Below are 10,998 nucleotides of genomic sequence, written 5' to 3' on the forward strand. Positions count from 1 at the left end.
CTTGCAAAGGCATCCTACAGCAAATGAGAAAAGTAAATAATAGCCAGTTCTAACTGGAACAGTCAAGATCAAAGTTGATTTCAGAGGAGGGGTGGGACTTAACTTAGAATGATGCTGATTGGATGACCCTTACATGTCACATCCTGTCTTGATGACTTACACCAGAGTAGATGGTTTCTTCCTCTCTCTGTTCTCTCTTTTCTCTCCTCTGTCTCCTGGGCTCAGTACCCTTCTTGTCAGTGATCTTCAGAGCAGTATAGTTCAGGTCATAATTGTCACCGTGGCGCTATGGGGATGAAACACAAACTCACTCAAGTCAGACTCAAATCTAATGCTGTAATATTTAGCTTTAATACTCTCATCCAGTCTCACTCTTGATACAACAATTCTGCTAACTTGTTGGTCTGATGTGTTGGCATGAGGATTCCTACACTGGCTTTGCTGAGAAGCATTCAAATCTAAAACACAAATTACAAAACATTTAAAACACTTGAAACCTCTTATTGTTTACTCATTTAAAGGCGTACTACCGTGTCTTATTTTCTTCTTAATTAACAAATGACATCAGAGTACCTGGAAATAGGTTACTGTGTGTGTGAGGGGTGCTAGTGGCATGGGAAGATAAAATGCTGTTCATCACTGCAACATACATTTTTTTGAGTAAGGCCCAAATAAAAACCTTCAACTTCCTTTGTCTTGATTATTCATTACAGTCACAGTGAATAAAGTTAACAGTTAAGGCTGTGTCATTCATCCAGTTCTACTGTCTGATCCCAGAGTACACCATCTCTTCCTACATGTTGCTTCTCTGTCTTCTAGACCTGTTCTTCTTGTTTCTCAGATTCAGAGCTACATAATGGAAACTGTCTGCATCTTAGGCCCATGAGGAACAATTATAAAATTAAGGAGAAAATTATTATTTTATTGTAACCCCTTTTACACTTATTTTTATGATAATACAACATCAGGAATTCTACTTACCCCTGTATCTGAAGAAGAGACTGCTGGACCTCTTGTCTGAGAGACGGGTCCCGAAAAGGAAGACAGAAAAGATAAAGATACAACTGCTTATTCCATTACAGATACATCTGGTGATATCGAAGAAGAGCAACTTCAATGAAGGACTTTACCTGCTACATATATCATTCATTTATTTGGTATGGACTTTACTTACCTCTACACTGCAGACACTTTCTCTTGCTCATCTTGTACATAATTCTACCAAGGACAATGATCAGGATAAACGAGAGACCCAATGCTGAGCTCAGGTAATACACTAAGAGAAGAGAGTCTGCACCATTGTCCTGGAAAATTATTGGACATTTTCTAATGTGATGTAAATAACTACAACTGTGTACATTTTGACACAGTAGATTAAACAATAGATATAAACAGAAATGTAAGATATTTCACCTAGCCTTGATGTCCAGCTTGGTCCCGTTTCAAAACAGTATCTCCCCACATGAGGACACAGCTTTGTAGTAACTCGGTTCCTCTTGGGGAGGTTGTAGACACATCTCTGTGTAGGAGGACAAGCCTCTGGACTCTTCTCACACTGATCACTCCTGTCTCCATGGGTGTAAATGATTCCTGGATAGGATTCTCCTGAGCCATGTCTGAACCAATAGACACTGTGTTCTCCTGCTCCTGCACAGGTCTCAGTGTGTATTGGACAGTTCAGAGTCACAGAGTCTCCTGGCTGGACTGACTCAGACACAGAGTGCTGAGTCAGTCCAGACACAGTCCAGACACAGTCCAGACACGTCCGGAAACTCCAGACACAGAGTTTCCGGACGCTGAAAACTTAAGCGACAGTAATGTCTGATTGTGCGAATACCTCACATTTAATGAAGACATTGAATATCCAAAACGTAAAGTGCAAAAATGCTGAAGATTAGTTTCGGAACATTAGTTTCTAGTTATCTTCTCTCTAAATTCAGATTTTGTACCTTTAACAATAAGAATGGCTCCTTCTCTAAATTCCACCTTGTTGGAATAAGAACTCCCACAGTAAAATGTTGCTGAATGTGAGAGCTGCACGTCTGAGATCCTTAGGTGTTTTATTACTTTGCACTGAGAAGTGAAGGTTGCCTTTAAATTCATTGTGGAATGTAGCATTATTGTCATACTTGTAAGCTGAGGATTGTCACCCGAGGTTTTCTTGAACCACAAGAAGTGCAGTGACACGTTGCCTTCATGGAAGCAGTGCAAAGTCACTGTGTCTCTTATGTTGGCTGACACAAGGCGCATGGCTGAGGATTGTACCGCACCTAGAATACACACAAAGACAAATATGAATTGCATCAATAAAGTTCCTGGGTGTCTTCAAATTTAGGGTGTACCCCCTATAAGCACAGTAGTATAAAAGCTGGACCTACCCATCTTTCTGAGAAGTGGAAATATCAGGCAGATTGTGATGATCCATCTAGATGATCCATACACCGTTGCCCTAGAGCACACAAAAAACTATACATACCTCGGCCTTAACATCAGCGCCAGAGGTAACTTCCACAAAGCTGTGAACGACCTGAGACACAAGTCAAGAAGGGCGTTCTATGCCATCAAAAGGAACATAACATTTGACATACCATTTAGGATCTGGCTAAAAATACTTGAATCAGATATAGAACCCATTTCCCTTTATGGTTGTGAGGTCTGGGGTCCGCTCACCAACCAAGAATACACAAAATGGGACAAACACCAAATTGAGACTCTGCATGCAGAATTCTGCAAAAATATCCTCTGTGTACAACGTAAACCACCAAATAATGCATGCAGAGCTGAATTACCCGCTAACTATCAAAATCCAGAAAAGAGCAATTCGATTCTACATCCACCAAAAAGCAATCAATTCCCAGACATTCCATAATAAAGCCATCACCTAGAGAGAAGAACCCTCTAAGGAAGCTGGTCCTGGGGCTCTGTTCACAAACACAAACAGACCCCGCAGAGACCCAGGACAACAACACAATTAGACCCAACCAAATCATGAGAAAACAAAAAGATAATTACTTGACACATGGGAAAGAATTTACAAAAAAACAGAGCAAACAAGAATGCTATTTGGCCCCAAACAGAGCGTACACAGTGGCAGAATACCTGAACACCGTGACTGACCCAAAATTAAGAAAATCTGACTATGTACAGACTCAGTGAGCATAGCCTTGCTATTGAGAAAGGAAGGCAGACCTGGCCCTCAAGAGAAGACAGACTATGTGCGCACTGCCCACAAAATTATTTAGAAACTGAGCTGCACTTCCTAACCTTCTGCCAAATGCATGACCATATTAGAGAAACATATTTCCCTCAGATTATTTCCACACAAAGATTTAGAAAAAAATCTAATTTTGATAAATTCCTATATATTTAGGGCAAAATACCACAGTGTGCAATTACAGCAGCAATATTTGTGACCTGTTGCCACAAAAAAAGGGACTTTTTTATTGTTTAATTCACTTTTGTTAATTATCTATTTCACTTGCTTTGGCAATAATCCCTTTTAAATTGAATTTAATTGAATTTGAATTTAAAATTGAATTGACATTGAATTGATCATCTATTAAGTTTCCATCTTCTTTACTAACTGTGTCTTGAGTGGAAGAAGTCTACCCAAGTAGGCAACACTTCAACAGTGGGCTGTTTGGTGATTGGTTGAACTGGACAGGTCATTTTTGTTGATGCCTTATCCAGCCCACCATGGTCTTCACAGGTAAACTGAGAATCACTTACTGTGTATAATCAATGCTAAAAGAGTTCCAATTCTAGTCATTTGCAACAACTGGCTGGATGAATGCTGTTTAATACTCTGTTAAAACTCTTATCTGGATAGATAGTCTGTGTAAGAACAATTCAAATATCATACAACAACCATTTTTCTTTTTTGGCAATCATCATTTTCTGTACAGCACTTTGTGACATTGGCTGATGTTAAAAGGGCTTTATGAATACATTTGATTGATTGATTTACCATCACAGGTTGTTGTTGTTTTTTAAATAGTAGTTTGTACATTTTGTATTTTTTAAGCATACATTATATGTACCTGTATGCTCTTGTTATCAACATCAGTTGTGTGCCTTAGATATCTTTGGTTCCACCACATGCAGCAGTTACTGTTCTCCTAATGACCTATAGGAGGACTGTTATTCATAGAACATGACTTGATACTTATGTACAGGATGAATAGGGGTGGAGCATAATGAGTGTATAAGGGGGAAACACTTACAGGATGAAGCAACTCTATTTTATGTCAGTCTTACTTTCACTATTTCACAGAAACATGAAGTATAACACGTTAGAGTTCAGTAGGGTCTAGACGTGTACCTGGGTGGTTAGGGCTCTTGGCTGTAGCCTGGATACACCTTCTACTCTACACTCTGTAAACTAATGATTACAGTTCAATTACTTAATAAAACCTATGATCTTGTAAGTGATAAGATACTGTCTTAGTCTACATGGCATGCAGTATGTCTGTGGGTCTGTGTTTCTAATTGTGATGGGTGTGAACAACGGACAAAGAGAGTAACTGACTGACACCACATAGACATCCTGCTGAAAACCACAGAGTGTGTAGTAGGCCAGCAGGCCTGTCCAAAGTGTAGAGATTGCCTCGTCTTTAGCTCACAGCAGATCAAAGTGTTCAGGTACCTGTGAACAGCTCACTGAGTGCATGATGAGTGGGTGGGTTTAGCATGGTAACAGTAGGTTGTCTCTGCAGAAACCCTCCGGACAAACATTCATACAGACATACAGTATGTACAGAACACTTCTACAATGGGCTTATTGGTGATTGGTTGGACTGGACGTGTGCGTCATTTTTGTAAATGCCTTATTCAGCCCACCATGGTCTGCATAACTGAAAATCACTCATATAATCAATGTTTAAAATGGACCAATGCTTACTTTATATAATATTTGGTGCAGGTTGGGTGAATCACAGTTATTGGTGTCTTGATGAACATGGTGTAGATTGAAAGTACTGTCTGGACAAAGATGTCTAATCCTGAGGTTTCACTGTGGAAAGAGATATATAAATGTCCATCAGTAAAATTAGTTTAAAGTAATACTGTTGTCTGGTAAGCATGCAGAACATTTTCAAGCATACATTACAGAATGTACCTGTATGCTCTAGTATCGAACTTATGCTGTCATAGTGTTGTGATAGACTTGGCCCAGTTGATAGACTTGGCCCAAAAGTTGCAGTTCTCCTGATGACCTATAGGAGGACTGTTATACATAGAACATAACTTGATATGTACCATGAGGAACAGGGATGGAGCATCATGAGTGTATATGAGGGAATCACTTACAGGATGAAACAAGTCTATTGTATGTCAGTCTCGTTCACTATCATTCACAGAATCATGCTCTATCTGAAGTGTAACACCTGACAGTTTAATAGGGGTCAGGGGTCAGGGGTGTACCTGGGTGGATAGGGCTCTTAGCTGTAGCTTAGTATAAATTAATACAACTTCTACATTAAATCAATTATCGTAGTTCAAGAATGAACATGAACATGCTTTTTAGTCCAGGACTAGTCATAATCTGTGTCTGGGAAACTGGCCCATGTGATAAGATAGAGGCTATATAGCATGCAGTATGTCAGTGGACTGTGTTTCTAATTGTCTTGGTCTTGATCAACAATGTAAACATGAGAGAAAACACACTGACACCACATAGACATCCTGCTGAAACTACATAGTGAGTGAAAGGCCAACCAGGCCTGTACAAAGTAAAGAGACAGATTTGTTTTTAGCTCACAGGAGATCAAAGTGTTCAGGAACCTGTGAACAGCTCACTGACTGCATGATGAGTGTGTGGGTTTAGCATGGTAACAGTAGGTTGTCTCTGCAGAAACTCTCTGGACAAACATTCATACAGACATACTGTATATACAGAAACTAAGAGATAGAAGAATTCTATTTTAGTCCGTATCAGTTGTTTAAATATATATTTATTCATGCAAAAAGAAGGCACATTCTGAACACAGGGATTTCAGGAGAGCAGTTCAATCAATTAACACATACAGCATAATGAAGGATGATAATGCTCAATTGATTTGGAAGTCGCAGGCTAATATTTTTCAAATGCAAAACGAGCAACTAAGCAATCTCAATTATTCAAATTTGCAATGTACAGCGATGACACAGTACCACAGACTTCACTCCAAAACCCATCTCTAGTCTATTGACACTGGTCTTAGCTGTATCTATTTCCTGGTGGTGTAGACGATGATTAAGATGATCAGACAGCAGAGGAGAATTCCAGTTCTTATTTACATTTACGTCATTTAGCAGACGCTCTTATCCAGAGCGACTTTCACATTGGAAAGTTCATACATATTCATCCTGGTCCCCCCGTGGGAATTGAACCCACAACCCTGGCGTTGCAAGCGCCATGCTCTACCAACTGAGCCACACGGGACCATGGAGATGGAGAGAAGGACCAGGATTCTCATCTGAGGATCAAAGTCACAATATGAAATAATACAATTGCTCTTTCCATAACATAGGCTGACCAGGTGAAAGCTATGATCCCTTATTGATGTCACTTATTAAATCCACTTCAATCAGGTCAGATGAAGGGAAGGAGACTGGTTAAAGAAGGGTTCTTATGCCTTGAAACAATTGAGACATGGATTGTGTGATTCAGAGGGTGAATAGGAAAGACAAAAGACTTAAGTGCCTTTGAACGGGGTATGGTAGTAGGTGCCAGGCACACCGGTTTGTGTCAACAATTGCAATGCTGCTGGGTTTTTCATGCTCAACAGTTTCCTGTGTGTATCAATAATGGTCCACCACACAAAGGACATACAGCCAATATTAGGAAGGTGTTCCTAATATTTGGTTTATTCAGTGTATACAGTATCACTCCAATATATTGCTATGGGCATTAGTCGATACCAAAAATTAATAATTACATTACATGACCAAAAGTTTGTGGATACCTGCTCGTCGAACATCTCATTACAAAATCCTGGGCATTAATATGGAGTTGGTCCACTCTTTGCTGCTATAACAGCCTCCACTCTTCTGGGAAGGCTTTCCACTAGATGCTGGAAAATTGCAGCGGGGACTTGATTCCATTCAGCCACAAGAGCATTAGTGAGGTCGTGCACTGATGTTGGGCAATTAGGCCTGGCTCACAGTCGGCGTTCCAATTCATCCCAAAAGTGTTCGAGGGGTTGAGTTCAGGTGTCTGTGCAGGCCAGTCAAGTTCTTCCACACCGATCTCGACAAACCATTTCTGTATGGACCTCGCTTTGTGCACAGGGGTAAAACAGGAAAGGGCCTTCTCCAAACTGTTTCCATAAATTTGGAAGCACACAGAATCGTTCCCTTCACTGGAACTAAGGGGATTAGCCTGAACCATGAAAAACAACCCCAGACCATTATTCCTCCTCCACCAAACTTTACAGTTGGCACTATGTATTCAGGCAGGTAGCGTTCTCCTGGCATCCGCCAAACCCAGATTCGGACTGCCAGATAGAGAACAGTAATTAATAGAACACGTTTCCATTGCTCCAGGTTCCAATGGCGGCGAGCTTTACACCACAGCTTTATTTAACTAGGCAAGTCAGTTAAAAACAAATACTGATTTACAATGACAGCCTTCCCTGGCCAAATCTGGCGACGCTGGGCCAATTGCGCGCCGCCCTACGGGACCCTATGGCCGGTTGTGATGCAGCCTGGATTCGAACCAGGGACTGCAGTGAAGCCTCTTGCACTGAGATGCAGTGCCTTAGACCGCTGCCCCTCTCGGGAGCCCTTGTATGTACACGTGTGAACATGTGGGGTAAACACCTACACAATGAAACAAGTACATTTCATGTCAGTCTTACATTGATTGTATATCATTCACAGAAACATTCACTAAGTGTAACACTTGAGAGTGCCATACCTGATTGGACACCCCAGACAACCAGCTAGTGACACACTTCATCTAGTCTGATTTACTCTGTGGTCACTGTGGTTCTAAAAGGAAGCAATCTATCAGGAGGATCCTCCTCTATTGGTCTCATTCTGACAGGAACCTGCAGTTGTCTTTGTGCTTCACAAGACATGTCTGTTTGAACATTTAGTGAAAGTTCTTCCATTACATCATCACAAAATGGCCCCTCCCCATGGACCATAAGTTAGAATAGATGGTGCTGTATCACACATGAGATGCTTAACTCAGAGAGTTCAAATACGGTTCATTGGCAGTTCTTTGTGGTTTGCAACAGATTTCAGATAACTAAATAAATATTACAGTCAGTTTAATAAATAACTGTTTTGCTGTGACTGTAAGTTGTCAGTGGCAACATGAACAACAAACAAAGATAGTGAGAACAACAGTGACACCACATATACATCCTGCTGAAAAACATAGACACAGAGACACAGAGAGCAGGTAGGAGGGTCCTGTGTGCACAAAGCCAGCAGGCCCACCTGACCAAAATGTAGATACGGACTCGTCTTGTGCTTACAGAAGACCGCTGAGTACCTGTGAACTTGTTGTGTGGGGGTGGGTGTGAGTGGCATGCTATCAACACTACTAAAATACACATTACAGAGGAGAGATTACTTGAATAAATAGGTTGTCTCCGATACCTATTCAACTACTCCCTGGAACTCAATACAAAACTACACACAAACACATGAGTCATTGTCTTCGTCATTTAAATATCACTCTGCTACCCATTTTATTTTGAGTGTCTGTGTGGCTCCTCCTGGTAACTAATCTACACTTTATAATATCTTAGTTGATGTTAGTAGTAATGATCCAGTGATGATGACTAACTAGACTGTTTGATGCATGTGACTATTATTCTGAAATGGATTTATAACATGATACAGACGTGTAATATGTAAGTAATAAATGTATATATTACCTTGTTATAGATTCTTAACAGCACCACAGTGTCTTTGTTGGGCCTTTGTTGACAGATATTATGACTACACATCAGTGGTGTAAGGTGATTTAAGTAAAACTACTTTCAATTACTAGTTAAGTTGTTTTTTGCGGAATCTGTACTTTACTATTTATATTTTTGACAACTTTTACTTTTACTTCACTACATTCCTAAAGAAAATAATATACTTTTTGCTCCATACATTTTCCCGACACCCAAAAGTACTCGTTACATTTTGCATGCTTAGCAGGACAGGAAATTTCACGCACTTATCAAGAGAACATCCCTGGTCATCTCTACTGCTTCTGATCTGGTGGACTCACTAAACACACATGCTTCATTCATAAATTATGTCTGAGTGTTGACGTGTGCCCCTGGCTATCCGTAAATAAATAAAAAATACAAGATAATGGTGCCGTCTGGTTTGCTGAATATTAGGAATGTGAACAATTTTATATATTAACTTTTGATACTTAAGCATATTTTAGCAATTACATTTACTTTTGACACTTAAATATTTTTTAAAACCAAATACTTCTAGACTTTTACTCAAGTAGTATTTTACTTGGTGACTTTCACTTTTAGTAATTTTCTATTAAGGTATCTTGACTTTTACTCAAGTATGAAAATTGGGTACTTTTTCCACCACTGTTACACACGTGAAATATCACAGGAAAGTACGTTTTCAACAATTCTTAGTGAACATTTTGAAAATGTTGACAATTCTAAAAGTTGCTGCCAACTCTACTGTTAAGGGAGTTATGGGGACTTCCATGTACACTGCTGCACCCTATTGAAAGAGAAATGAAGTGCAGTACTTCAACCTGAACAAATGCATGTTAACATTTTGTATTGTTTGTCAAAACGTCTCAGTTACAATGTGTACGTAGTGATATTTGAATGATATTTTCAACAATATCAGCTCTCTTCAAAATATACTCAGCTAAGAAGTCTATTATTAGTTCAGGCTTTTATCATTAAAGAGTGAGTTGTGATCTTAGTGACATATTATTTTGTGGTTTTGATGCACTGTCATTGCTGTCATTGCTGTCATTGCTGGGGGTTAGAGATGAGTTAAGCTGAGTGGAACATATATTTAAGGCTGTCAGAACACCACAGATATGTGATGCAGTATACAGCATAAAAAATAGAGCTTTGAGACAACTGAAAGTGATAGTCAATAGAATTAACTCTATGCATGCTATTATGCACATCATGTAATCAGGGTGCAATGTCCCTGCAAACATACCAATTTAACTTGAAGAATATGAGAGAAAATCAAACAATACATCTAAATTACAGTGAATTCATGTTTTATTTGATCTAAAATGCACAACAGTAATGTAAAAAGGAGTTTGACAGAATACAAGCAATTGAAACACAATTATAATAATAAAAACACAGTGTGTAACAGAAAAAGCGATGCAAGTCTTTAAGGAGTAAAAGTTGACATTTCAGTCCATGTTTTGGCACCTCAGCCCAGAGTACACAGTGTCTCTCTCCAAGGTGCTCCTCTGTCTCTGGGTCTTTGGCTTCTTGTGGATGACATTCAGAGCAGCATAATGGACCGATGTGAGTGTGTCATCATGTTCTTGATCCTAAGAGGAATAGCAAAACAAATTTCAAAGACATCAGGAAATAAACTGATAGAAGGATCTGTTTACAGTTCATCAAAGTAATACTCAGAATAATTCACTATACGGTCCGCATACCTGGTTATGAGAACTGGGGACTGCCGGACTACCTGACTGAGGATGCGTTCCTTTTAAACAAACACATGAAGGAATCATCATCATCATCATGATCATCATCACCATCATACATTGAATTAACCCAGTTTCATTACTAAAACATGTAATGTATACTGCACCTACAGATTAAGCATATATTGTGGGCAATGATAACGCTTACCACTGCACAGCAGAGAGGTTTTCTTTGTAATCTTATACATAACACAACAAAGGACAATGATGATGATGACACAAAGAGCCAACGCTACACCCAGACAGTACACCAAGAGAACATGGTCCTCCTTACAACCATCTGTGGAAATACAGACAGTGACAGAGGAGATTCAGGACATTTTGTTCATCCAGGCATACAATGT

At 39.6% G+C, this 10,998-nt stretch overlaps 1 long non-coding RNA gene, 1 other non-coding gene and 1 pseudogene across 2 annotated transcripts; all 3 read right to left on the reverse strand.

The window, feature by feature from the left end:
- Positions 1-760: 760 nt before the first annotated feature.
- LOC139561033 (uncharacterized) lies at positions 761-8,520 on the reverse strand (annotated as a pseudogene).
- On the reverse strand, positions 6,347-6,423 carry trnaa-ugc (transfer RNA alanine (anticodon UGC)). The gene has a single exon. It is a non-coding gene; the product is annotated as a tRNA-Ala (tRNA).
- Positions 8,521-10,208: 1,688 nt separating the features above from the next.
- LOC139561755 (uncharacterized) lies at positions 10,209-10,928 on the reverse strand. Its single transcript, XR_011672207.1, has 3 exons — positions 10,803-10,928; positions 10,604-10,653; positions 10,209-10,489 (listed from the first exon to the last, which is right to left on the reverse strand). It is a non-coding gene; the product is annotated as an uncharacterized lncRNA (long non-coding RNA).
- Between the last annotated feature and the right edge of the window lie 70 nt (positions 10,929-10,998).

The sequence above is a fragment of the Salvelinus alpinus genome, chromosome 31, assembly GCF_045679555.1.
Source record: "Salvelinus alpinus chromosome 31, SLU_Salpinus.1, whole genome shotgun sequence".
NCBI classification, from domain to species: domain Eukaryota; kingdom Metazoa; phylum Chordata; class Actinopteri; order Salmoniformes; family Salmonidae; genus Salvelinus; species Salvelinus alpinus.